Genomic DNA, 11,883 nt, shown 5'->3' with positions numbered 1-11,883 from the left:
TAAGATATGATATGTTCTGTAAGCAGTTCTTATTGTATCGGCCCCAAAACCTCTCTAATTGATCTTTACGGCGCTTACCCTATCAATTAAATTAGATCCTTTATCCATGGAATCTAGTATATAGGCCATACCTATTTCTTCATATTTTGGCCTCTATGAAGTCTTTCTTTGCTACAGCTGATAAAAATCGTTGCTTTGGACGATGCATATGTAGAAAGCCTATTTTTTTTTTCTAGTATTGACTAGCGTATTTGATCTTTCTTTCCTTCTTTCTATAGTGGAGATAGTCGCACGTAATGACAGATCACGGCCATATTATTAAAAGCTTGTGGTAAGAATGGGTTTCGCTCTAGCGCCCGGAAATAATATTCCAAAGCCTTCGTATGTTCCCCGTTGCTTGTGTGGATAAGGCCTATGTTATAGAGTATATAACTTCGATCGTAGGGATCAATTTCTAGTCGCGTAGCTTCATAATAATTTTGTAAAGCTTCCGCATAATTTCCTTCGGATTGAGCTGACATCCGTTACGGTCGTTCATTCTATTCAAAGAATCTCCGTTTCAGAACCGTACGTGAGACTTTCATCTCATACGGCTCCTCCCTTCTCTTCTGTGCATAGTAATAAAGGGAATAACCCATGGAATCGGAATCAAAAAAGATTGAAATATTTTCATTATGAACTGATGGGGGCTAGTGTTTTTACAAGAAATCTCTAGCCAGCCTTCCTGTAGGAGGTCTTTTTCTTAACACCAAACGTGTTGATGCTAGATAGAAATGCTCACTCCAACAATTTCTTTGTCCTCAACGCCCTCTATTTGATTTGCAGGAATTAGTCACTTCAACGATCTTCGATGGTTATACGGGTATCCAAAGCACAAACGAGATGGATGTTTGTTGTCCCAACCATTCTTGTTAGTCCCGATCCCAATAAGGAAAAGGGGTATAATATATAACAAAGTTTTCGTGTTGTTGATTCCTAGGTGTAGTGCTTCTTCCCCTATGCGCCGCCTATTGGTACTGGTGGAGTAGGATTAACCTGCAATACAGAACCTATAGGTGTAACCTTTCGCTCAATGCTAAAATCGATAATTGAAGCATCTGAGGTTGCATCAATCGGGGATACACGACAGAAGGAATTGTTCGATCTCTACTACCCCAAACTTCACCTTCACCAAGCGGAAGTTTATTTAAAGAATTTTTTTTTTGTGTCCTGAACCATGTCCCCTTCTGCATAAGACTGAAAGAGGTCAAATCCAATATATAATAATATAATATAATAAGTAAATATAAATAAATAGAATTATATTATATAATTAGAATATATATAAATTTTAATATTAATAAATAAATAAAAAAAAAACGAATCAAATCACACCATCTCTGTAATAGGTAAATGCCTCTTTTTCTCCTGAAGTTATCGGAATTATTCGTAATAAGATATTGGCTACAATTGAGGAGGTCTTATCAAGAAAATTTCCACTTATCCGAGATCTAGGCATAGTTTACAACCCATTCCATAATTCTTCTCATTATCCTCTCCCTCGAGGGAAAATGCTCCCATAAACAAAGGAATTGTACAGTACGAAATCACATAAAAACAGAGTAATTGTAAAAAAAAAAAGACCCTCAAAATTGCCCCTTTTAAGACAGGGATAGATAGGAAATATTGGAATCAGATTGGATTTCAGTCCAATGTGGTATACCAATGAACAGAACTCTTACTCTTTATTTTATCGAAGTTAAGGAATCCAAGAAATTTTCCTACAAATTCTGATCTAACTCGAGGAGTTTTTTTTTTTTTTATTATTACCCAAAGAGTCAAAAGAATCAAATAAGCATTCCATGATGAAAATAGAATAACCAACCCATCCATTTTGGGCGAATAGCGCGTATCCACAAACAAAACAATACAATGGAAATATTAAAATCATAGGGCGACCCATGAATTTATTTATAATAGATCCATGGGAATAATAGATCCATGGGATAGCTCATGAGAAGAGTTGTTGTTGATAAATCTGAAACTAGAAAGGAATTTTTTAATTCCTATGGACCTCTAAATATAACCATAGTATAAAATACTATAGTATAGTATAGAGTTTGTGGATTCGTCCCAATTCATTGGTTGTTTAATCCGGTATACGGTATAAATATCCGAATAAGATGGAGAGGGTCGTCGTCTTGACAAAGATGAATAGATAGTTTTTTTAATATTAAGTTAATATTAAATAAAAAAAAATGTGTTTTTATCCCTCGAGCCTCGAAGGAAGATCTTTGTTTGACGAAAAGTTTTCGATTTATAATAGATCGGTCGTACCTTTATTGTATTGCAATAAAAAATTCAATAAAATAATATGAATGACTCGCTATTCACCGGGTTTCCGGGCAATAATCCTAAGATTCTGTGGGAAAGGTGGCCGAGTGGTTCAAGGCGTAGCACTGGAACTGCTATGTAGGCTTTTGCTTACCGAGGGTTCGAATCCCTCTCTTTCCGTACCTTGACCTACACCTAATTTACCAACGTTACCAACCACAATGTATCAAATAACAATGGATACCATTATTCCAAGAGTAGGGCCTTTGCTTTCTAGTGATTCTCTATTGCCAATTACTGTGGTAGATAAAATATCGGATCGGAAAGGGTGGACAAGGAATGAGAATCTGACCGCGGATCCACTTGGGATACGAAAAGGATACGAAAATGGGGGAAAATCCGGATTAAATCCCTTAACTTAGTTCTATTTACTTTGTTTGGTGAAACAGGGTAGACAAAATTGTATTGTCCAAAGCTTAATTATTTTATTTTAATTAAGTTTAAGTCTGACGGGAATAATATTCCACGACTAGTAATTCATTGATTTTTAAGCCGATCCATTTACTATCTATTATTTGATTTACTATTCCTTTATATTGGAATGAGTCAAGAGTCAAATGTTTTGGCAATTCCTCGCGGGGAGATGAATCCACATAATTTTGAATCAGAGCTCTGGATCTTTGTTCATCTCTCGTAGTAATAATATCTCGGGGTTTACACCGATAACTTGGGATATCTACTATACGACCATTAACTAAAATATGTCTATGGTTAACTAGTTGTCTAGCTCCAGGAATGGTCGAAGCCATACCCAATCGAAAAAGGATGTTATCCAAACGCATTTCAAGTAGTTGTAGTAAAACTTGACCTGTTGACCCTTTGGCTTTCCCAGCGATACGAACATATCTAAGCAATTGCCGCTCTGTCAGACCATAATGAAAACGCAATTTTTGTTTTTCTTCTAGACGAATACGATATTGAGATCTTTTCCCGGAACGCGGTTGGTTTCTAAGATCACTTCCGGATCTAGGTCTTTTACTAGTGAGTCCCGGTAAAGCCCCCAGACGGCGTATTTTTTTGAAACGAGGCCCTCGGTAACGAGACATAAAGACTCCTTATTTTATTGAAATTGGATTTCACAGAATAAAAAAATTAAGACTGAACTAAACGATAAACGAAGCTAAACTCGCTGAAATACTATAAAGAAGAATGAGATGAATTGTCTCAATAACCAGATTATTTTATATAGTTATATATAGGAAGTTAAGTATCCCTTTCTTGTTCTGTAGAGATCTAACAGCTTCAATCCATTTTTTATTCTTTTTTATTCATAGTTGGGAGTTCCCGTAACATACTATGTTGACCCGACATTTGGAGAAAATTGAAAAGTCTTTTCAATTTCTCTTGATCTCAAGGAGACATTATCAATATCAATATCAATCATGGAAAAAATCGAATAAATGGAAAAGCCGGCTATCGGAATCGAACCGATGACCATCGCATTACAAATGCGATGCTCTAACCCCTGAGCTAAGCGGGCTCACATAACAGAAATAGTGCATAGGATTTCGGGAAACTACTGGGACTTAGCTATTAGTAATTAGCTATTTATTTATTTTTTTATTTTATTTATCTATTTATTTATCTATTATTAATATCTATTATTAATAATTAATATAATTATAATAAATAAATAAAGAGTAGTTTGTTTTTATTATTATTATAATTATTATTAATTATTATTATTATATATAATATATATATATATAAATACAATTATATAAATACAAATACAATTATATAAATACAATATCAATATTATATTAATAATACAATATTAATATTAAATAGAATATAATATTAATTATGACAACATTAATATTAATAATGTAATTATTAATATTAATGTTGTTATGTAATAATAAATAATAATATAATATTAATATATTATATTATTAATATTAATTAGATTATATTATGATTATGTAATATTAGTAATATTAATTACTTAATCTTAATAAAATAAACTAAAAAATAAAAATTAGCTTAGTTATATATTCTATATATAGTTATAGAAATTTAGAAATTCTATTTATTTACACTATAGGAATTCCTATAGTATAGGAGATCCTTCCTAAGGAAAGGATAAGATAAAGGAAAGGATAAGATAAAGATAAGGCTGCAGTCCAGAGCATAATGAGACATTCCTCTGGTTTCATTCGGAAAGGGAGGGGATAAGACGATAAAAAAAGAATGAATATCGACCGTTCCAGTATTCCAAATAGCGCTAAAAAAATAAGGGGTGTAAAGACATATATATATATGTGACGTGGGATATATCCATCCATATTGAATTGCGGATACATCAATGATAGAATCATTTCTGATTGGATCATATCAAATATGGGCCCGCCACTCCGATAGGGATGAAAGAAGCTGGTCAAGAAATATAATAGGGACACACCTCTTTGATATAGGAATAAGGGCCTGTATCTAATGAATTCAACGGCTCCAAGATAAATGAAAGAAAAGAAGGGGGGGTCACAATGTGATTTCTTTCTCATAAGGAAGAGGGAGGGGGATATGGCGAAATTGGTAGACGCTACGGACTTGATTGGATTGAGCCTTGGTATGGAAACCTACTAAGTGGTAACTTCCAAATTCAGAGAAACCCTGGAATTAAAAATGGGCAATCCTGAGCCAAATCCTGTTTTCAGAAAAAAAAAAGGATAGGTGCAGAGACTCAACGGAAGCTGTTCTAACGAATGGGGTTGACTTTACTACATTGGTAGAAGAATCCTTCTATCGAAACTCCAGAGTGGGATGACCCTAGATATGTACGTATACGTACTGAAATATCAAAGATTAATCACGACCCGAATCCATATTTTTTTTTTCTAAAAATTTCAGAATAATAATTTCAGAAGCAGAAGGAAGAATCGAATAGTCAGTGATCAAATCGACTATCACACCAGAGTCTGATAGATCTTTTTAAGGATGTCTGATAGATCTTTTTAAGGATTGATTAATCGAGTGAGACGAGAATAAAGATAGAGTCCCATTCTACATGTCAATACTGACAACAATGAAATTTATAGTAAGAGGAAAATCCGTCGACTTTAGAAATCGTGAGGGTTCAAGTCCCTCTATCCCCAATAAAAGGCCTATTTGACTCCCTAAGCATTTATCCTCTTTTTTTTTTATCAGTGGTTCAAAATTAGATATGTTTTTCACTTACTCTACTCTTTCACAAATGGATCCGGCCAGAAATCTTTCTCTCTTCTCACTGTGATAGATATGATATACGTACAAATGCCCATCCATATATGGATGGGCAAAGAATCTCCATTACGGAACCTTTCACAGTTCATATCATTACTCTTACACTTACATTTACAAAGTCTCCTTTTTGAAGATCCAACAAATTACCGACTTTATTTAGGTAAGTTAATGCTTTTTGAGTCCCTTTCATTGACATAGGCCCAAGCTTTCTTTTTCTTTTAGTAGGATCATGCATCGAGAATGGTCGGGATAGCTCAGCTGGTAGAGCAGAGGACTGAAAATCCTCGTGTCACCAGTTCAAATCTGGTTCCTGGCACGTGGTTAATGTATCGAATAGATAAGATACTCATACAAATAAATCAATAGAGTCAGAACCCATATTAATATTATTTAATATTATATGCGTTAATAGTCCAGAGCATAATACATATTTATCCATCTACATCTAGATGTATAGATAGACGCCTCCGTCTTGTAGATGGGTAAAAAACGAGTAGATGGGTAAAGATATGAGTAAAGAAAATAATTGGATTCCGTTCCCTCCTCTTTTTTGTTTGTTTGTTCATACTGTATCTCTTCCCGCACAAAAAGAATGTTAATACTTCATACATATCCGAAGTCGAAGTTAGTTGGTCGAAAACCCTAAAAGACTAGTCTGGAGGAGTTGAAGGATAGGAAAAGGCAGGGTTCATTTCAGAGACAGTCCAAAAAATCCGATCCTTTTTTATTTTATTTAATTTCTGAATTTTTCTTTTTTTATTTCAGAATTTACGATTTTATTTCATATTCTATTTCTTCACTTTCCCATTTATTCACTCCCTTCTATGCAGCTTTCCGTGGCCCCATCTAAGCGATGCGCGCGGTACAAAGTTCATGGTGCAGAACTCTTTTGATTCATCCTACAGGCTCTGCTCATCTGAAATGGGACTCTTCAAAATTTGAGAATCTAAATGAAGCTTCTTTAGCAGCCCATCCATAGTACGAATGAAAGGCCAGTTACTCCGTTTCATCTAGAACAGAACGTAAAAAGATTCCTTGAATATCTGGAGTCGTATAAGTGAAGATTAGTTTCTTATCATTCATCTTATCATTCAATGAGCATCTTGTATTTCATAGAAATTGGGGGTAATATAATCCTTACGTAAAGGCCAGCCTAGCCAACTTTCGGGCATCAAGATACGTTTCAGGCGTGGATGATTCTCATAAGCGATTCCCAACATATCATAGGATTCCCGCTCTTGAAAGTCTGCGCTTTTCCAAATCCAGAAAACAGACGGGATTCTAGGATTCGTCCTTGGGGCAAATACTTTTATGCATACCTCTTCGGGTTGATCCACACCATACTGTATTCTCGTAAGATGATACACGCTAGCTAACAATCCGCCTGGTGCTACATCATAGGCACACTGGGAACGTAGATAATTGTAACCATATACATATGAAATGACAGCAATGGAGTACCAATCCTCGGGTTTTATTTGTAAAGTCTCTATTCCTTGGTAATCGAAGCCCAAAGATCTATGAACTAGCTCATGCTTGACTAGCCAAGCGGATAAACGACCCTGCATCTTCTTGATCTCTCCCACATTTGTATGAGTATTTCAAATTGCCGATGAAATTTATGAAGATTGACCCACTGCTTGTTATCCTGGACAACACAAAAGCATCCTGCCTTTCCTAATTCAATAATTCGTGGGAAGACACTGAACTTTTGTATTTGAAAAATGCTTCAGAAGGTATCTCTGAAGTAGATGGGGACTGGTAGAGTAATCCTTGATCATAATTTCCAGTATGAGTACTTCGCTCAACATGAAACTTGTGATTGGTAGTAAAATATCGATTTTCCTGTTGAGACCCAATTCTATCTTCATAGATTTCTCGAGAGACTTTCTTACGAAGTTTCGTTATAGCATCCATAATTGCCTCTGGTTTGGGTGGGCAGCCCGGCAAATAGACATCCACAGGAATTAGCTTATCGACTCCCCGAACGGTACTATAAGAATCGGTACTAAACATCCCCCCTGTAATGGTACAAGCTCCCATAGCAATGACATATTTCGGTTCAGGCATTTGCTCATATAATCTCACTAAAGAAGGAGCCATTTTCATTGTTACCGTGCCGGCTGTTAAAATTAGGTCCGCCTGCCTAGGACTTGATCTTGGTACCAGCCCATAACGATCAAAGTCGAATCGAGATCCTATTAATGAAGCAAACTCAATGAAGCAACAACTGGTACCGTAGAGAAGTGGCCATAAACTGGAGAGTCTTGACCAATTCGAGAGGTCATTCGGTGTAGTTGAAATAACTGAATTTTGGGCTGTTCGGTCAAGTAACGGAAATTCAATAGAATTCATAACTGTCTCAATGTAACCTTTTCCTTCTTTTTTATTGTCTGAGGATTCAGGGGTTAAGACCATTCCAATGCTCCTTTTCGCCATGCATAAACTGAACCAACAATTAGGATAAGCACGAAAATGAAAGCTTCTATAAATACGGATAGACCCAATACATCGAAACTCATTGCCCATGGATAAAGAAAGACCGTTTCAACATCAAAAACAACAAAAACTAGAGCAAACATGTAATAGCGGATTCGGAATTGTAACCAAGCATCCCCCATTGGTTCTATACCCGATTCATAACTGGAGAGCTTCTCCGGTCCTTCACTAATCGGGGCTAAAACTCCGGAAATAAAAAATGCCAAAATAGGAATAACACTTGATATTATCAGAAATGCCCAAAAAATATCATATTCGTGAAGCAGAAACATAGATGCACTCCTATTAATGTGGAATATACCGAATTAGTCAATTCGAATTTTAATTGTCAATTTATTCATAACTATTTAGTCGAAACACCAATTAGGGTGGAACCACGTAGTTTCATTTGTTTGCTATGAATCATGTCTCGTTTCAAGATTCATCCAACGGAATCCCACTTACATTTACTTCGATTCCATTCAGGATGTAGACATATTATGTTTTTATACAAAAAAACTCTCTCACTTTGTTTTGTTTCGGATTTTCTTAAAATAAAAAAGTAATTAAAGACTATTTGAAATAATATGAAAATAATATGAATATTATTTCTATTCATAAAATCATAAAAAAAAAATATTAAATATAAATATATAACATAACAATGTTATATTAATATATTAATTAATATTTAAATTAACAGAAAATTCAAAATATGAAATTGAATTAATATTTAATATAATATAAATATATATTATATCAAATTTCTAATATAATTTGAATAATAATAGAATAAAAATTCTAATAAATAATAAGCCTGGCTTGGGTAAATTTTTCTCTCTTTTTTTTTTTTCTTTTATAATATCACAACACAAATAGTCAGATGTAGTAGAATGCCTAGGGATTTCTATCTTAGGATTTATGGTATATTCCACTTGGTTTGTGTTGATGTATTCTTTTCATTAGGGTCTGGTTAGAGGATCGTCATTCTGTCTATTGATTCGATACAGATACGGAAATAGAATGCATCGGCCAATTAGATTCTCTCCCTTTGTCCCAAATTTATACTTAATTGATTTGATTCAATCTGTTAAATTGTGAGAAATCCTTCCATATTTCCATATAAACTTCCATATTTCCATATAAATAGATATATAACAACTCATGGATTCCTATACCAAATTATAGACTTTTGACTTGTACTCCCTACCCCCGATGGTCCCCCTAGAGAGAATAAAGAATCGAGTTATTTAATTAGACTTAGAATAGAAGTCTTGAAGAAGTCATTCCATTTCGGACCAATTTCTAGGACTCAAAATCGCGATTTGAAATGATTTGAAATACTTGTTAATAACATCTGATAAGACTACCCAAGGGGTTAGGTTTCGTGACAATAAAAAGGTTTGTTTCCTTTGAAGTAAACCTACACAATGGAGTGTACCACAGTCGTAGAATCGGCTGAATCATAAATGATCCGCATAAGATACTTCTAATGGAATCAGGCGTTGTTGAACGATTCGACAGACCAAATCCAAAAATAGACTCATAGAAATAGAAGAGGGTGCAAACGTTGATACGTTTAGGTTATAGGTTAGCGTCCATTTTTTATCTCTGAAACAATGCACTGCATTGGAGTTATTGTGGAACAACAAAGCGATGAGTCAGAAGGATCCCCAGCCCGTGCAAGTTCAAACAGGCCCCCAATCTTCTTGCTTGCATAAAGTCTGTATCGGAAGGAAGGACCAGTAGAATTGGAATGATGAACAATTGAATTAGATTAGGTTGGAATAAAAAAAAAATAAGTATTGTGCAGAAACAGAAGACTACTTGCTTTGCCAACCCACCGCGCGGGCCAGCCACAAGCACTAATGTGAGAAAATGAGAGCTACACAAAAATGTCAAAATGACACGGATGTCAAAATATATAGGGCTATACGGACTCGAACCGTAGACCTTCTCGGTAAAACAGATCAAACTGAGTATTATCTAAATGATTCGAACTGTTTCAAAGACCCAACATGCATTTTTTTTGCATTGGGCTCTTTCGTTAACTGATATAAGAATCGGCTAGTCCACCATACTTTTTCTTGACAGGAAGATAACGAGATGGTTCCACGTGCTCTGATTCATTTTTTGTATTCTGATCCAGGAGCAATACCAAAGTGTTTTCAAAGAAGGATTGCCTTGACGTAGGTCTGCCTCCGGCCTAGATCAACCTAAGTTAGGTTGAGTCTCTATCGCTCCGCTCAAAGAGTCAAATATGATACTTCATACACCTTAAAGCTCATAGGGCGAAAAGAGGTTATGTTATTTTGAGGTCCTTATACCCATTATGCCTAGCATTGAATAGACTAGGTATTCACCTTATCAATTATCAAATCAATGATGGGTTCTATTTTAAATTGGTACCTGAATCGGACCGAACCAAAGATTTGTCAGGCTATTGTTCTCTTGTTCCCTCGAATCCATGGAGTAAGACACCGATTTATCAATAAGATCAATTCTGTTGATTGCATGATGAACTCCCCTGAAAAAGCATTGGCGCGCGTGTAAACGAGGTGCTCTACCTAACTGAGCTATAGCCCTTGTCATAGATATCTTAACATCTAGATAATATCTTGTCAAGATGGATATTCTATGGTCCCATATGATAGCTCTCTGACCCCTTTACTGACAAAGATTGGTATTGCTTAGAAGTAGTATTCCATCTATAATGCCCATGCGAGGGGTCTTCCTTTTTTTTTTCTTTGTGATGATAAATGACCTACTTAACTCAGCGGTTAGAGTATTGCTTTCATACGGCAGGAGTCATTGGTTCAAATCCAATAGTAGGTATAACTTATTAGATACCGGAGTCAATGGTCTCTAATAAGTTTTTCTACCCACCCTTTCCTATTTTTTAATTAATCTTTTACCCTTTCCCTATTATCCTCCCACTATTCATACTTTATGTTTGTATTTTTTTCCTTGCATCAGATTACACTTGATTGTATCCAATTGGTGGAATCCAAATAAGGTGTATAAACGGAGCTTCTTTTGATTATTCTGATGCATCGACGATTACGAAAACGAAATAGCATTGACAGCCTCTACGCGTGTCCTAGCTCGTCTGAGAGCTAGATTCGCCTCAATTACCTGTCTCTTGCCTTCAGCTTTACTCAAGTTAGCTTCCGCTATTTCAAGAGTTCGCTGAGCTTCTTGCGGATCAATGTCACTACCCCTCTCACCATCATTTACTAAAATGGTGATCTCATTATTGCCTATTCTAGCGAAACCACCCATCAGAGCCATCGTTACCCGTTGATCGTTAAGGCATATTCTCAAAATACCTATATCTACTGCTGTGGCAATAGGGGCGTGATTTGGTAATACACCAATTTGGCCACTATTAGTAGATAAAATAATTTCTGTCACTTCTGAATCCCAAATAATTCGATTAGGAGTCAGTACACAAAGCTTTAGGGTCATTTCTTCAATTTGCTCTCCACATCTAAGTTCATAGCCTTCGCGGTAGCTTCATCGATGTTACCTACCAAATAAAAGGCCTGCTCGGGAAGACCATCTAATTCTCCGGAAAGGATCAGTTGAAACCCCCTAATTGTTTCTGCGAGACCAACATATTTTCCTGTAGAACCGGTAAAAACTTCTGCTACGAAGAAGGGTTGTGATAAGAAACGCTCAATTTTTCGTGCTCTTGCTACGGTTAAACGATCCTCTTCAGATAATTCGTCCAACCCAAGGATAGCTATAATATCCTGAAGTTCTTTGTAACGTTGTGAAGTTTGCTTAACTCTTTGCGCAGTTTCATAA

The 11,883-nt window shown here is 35.6% G+C and overlaps 3 non-coding genes across 3 annotated transcripts; 2 read left to right on the top strand and 1 right to left on the bottom strand.

Annotated features, from left to right (window-relative positions):
- The first annotated feature begins 2,406 nt into the window (after positions 1-2,406).
- Positions 2,407-2,493, top strand: TRNAS-GGA (transfer RNA serine (anticodon GGA)). Its single transcript has one exon. It is a non-coding gene; the product is annotated as a tRNA-Ser (tRNA).
- Positions 2,494-3,780: 1,287 nt separating this feature from the next.
- On the bottom strand, positions 3,781-3,853 carry TRNAT-UGU (transfer RNA threonine (anticodon UGU)). The gene has a single exon. It is a non-coding gene; the product is annotated as a tRNA-Thr (tRNA).
- A 1,985-nt stretch (positions 3,854-5,838) lies between these two features.
- On the top strand, positions 5,839-5,911 carry TRNAF-GAA (transfer RNA phenylalanine (anticodon GAA)). The gene has a single exon. It is a non-coding gene; the product is annotated as a tRNA-Phe (tRNA).
- The last annotated feature ends 5,972 nt before the right edge of the window (positions 5,912-11,883 follow it).

The sequence above is a fragment of the Aristolochia californica genome, unplaced genomic scaffold, assembly GCF_029961685.1.
Source record: "Aristolochia californica isolate CCGP_79_NKW_82.1479 unplaced genomic scaffold, dmAriCali1.0.hap1 SCAF_286, whole genome shotgun sequence".
Taxonomy (NCBI): domain Eukaryota; kingdom Viridiplantae; phylum Streptophyta; class Magnoliopsida; order Piperales; family Aristolochiaceae; genus Aristolochia; species Aristolochia californica.
The sequence above is the reverse complement of the archived record's forward strand: the minus strand, read 5'-3'. Positions and strand labels throughout refer to the sequence as shown.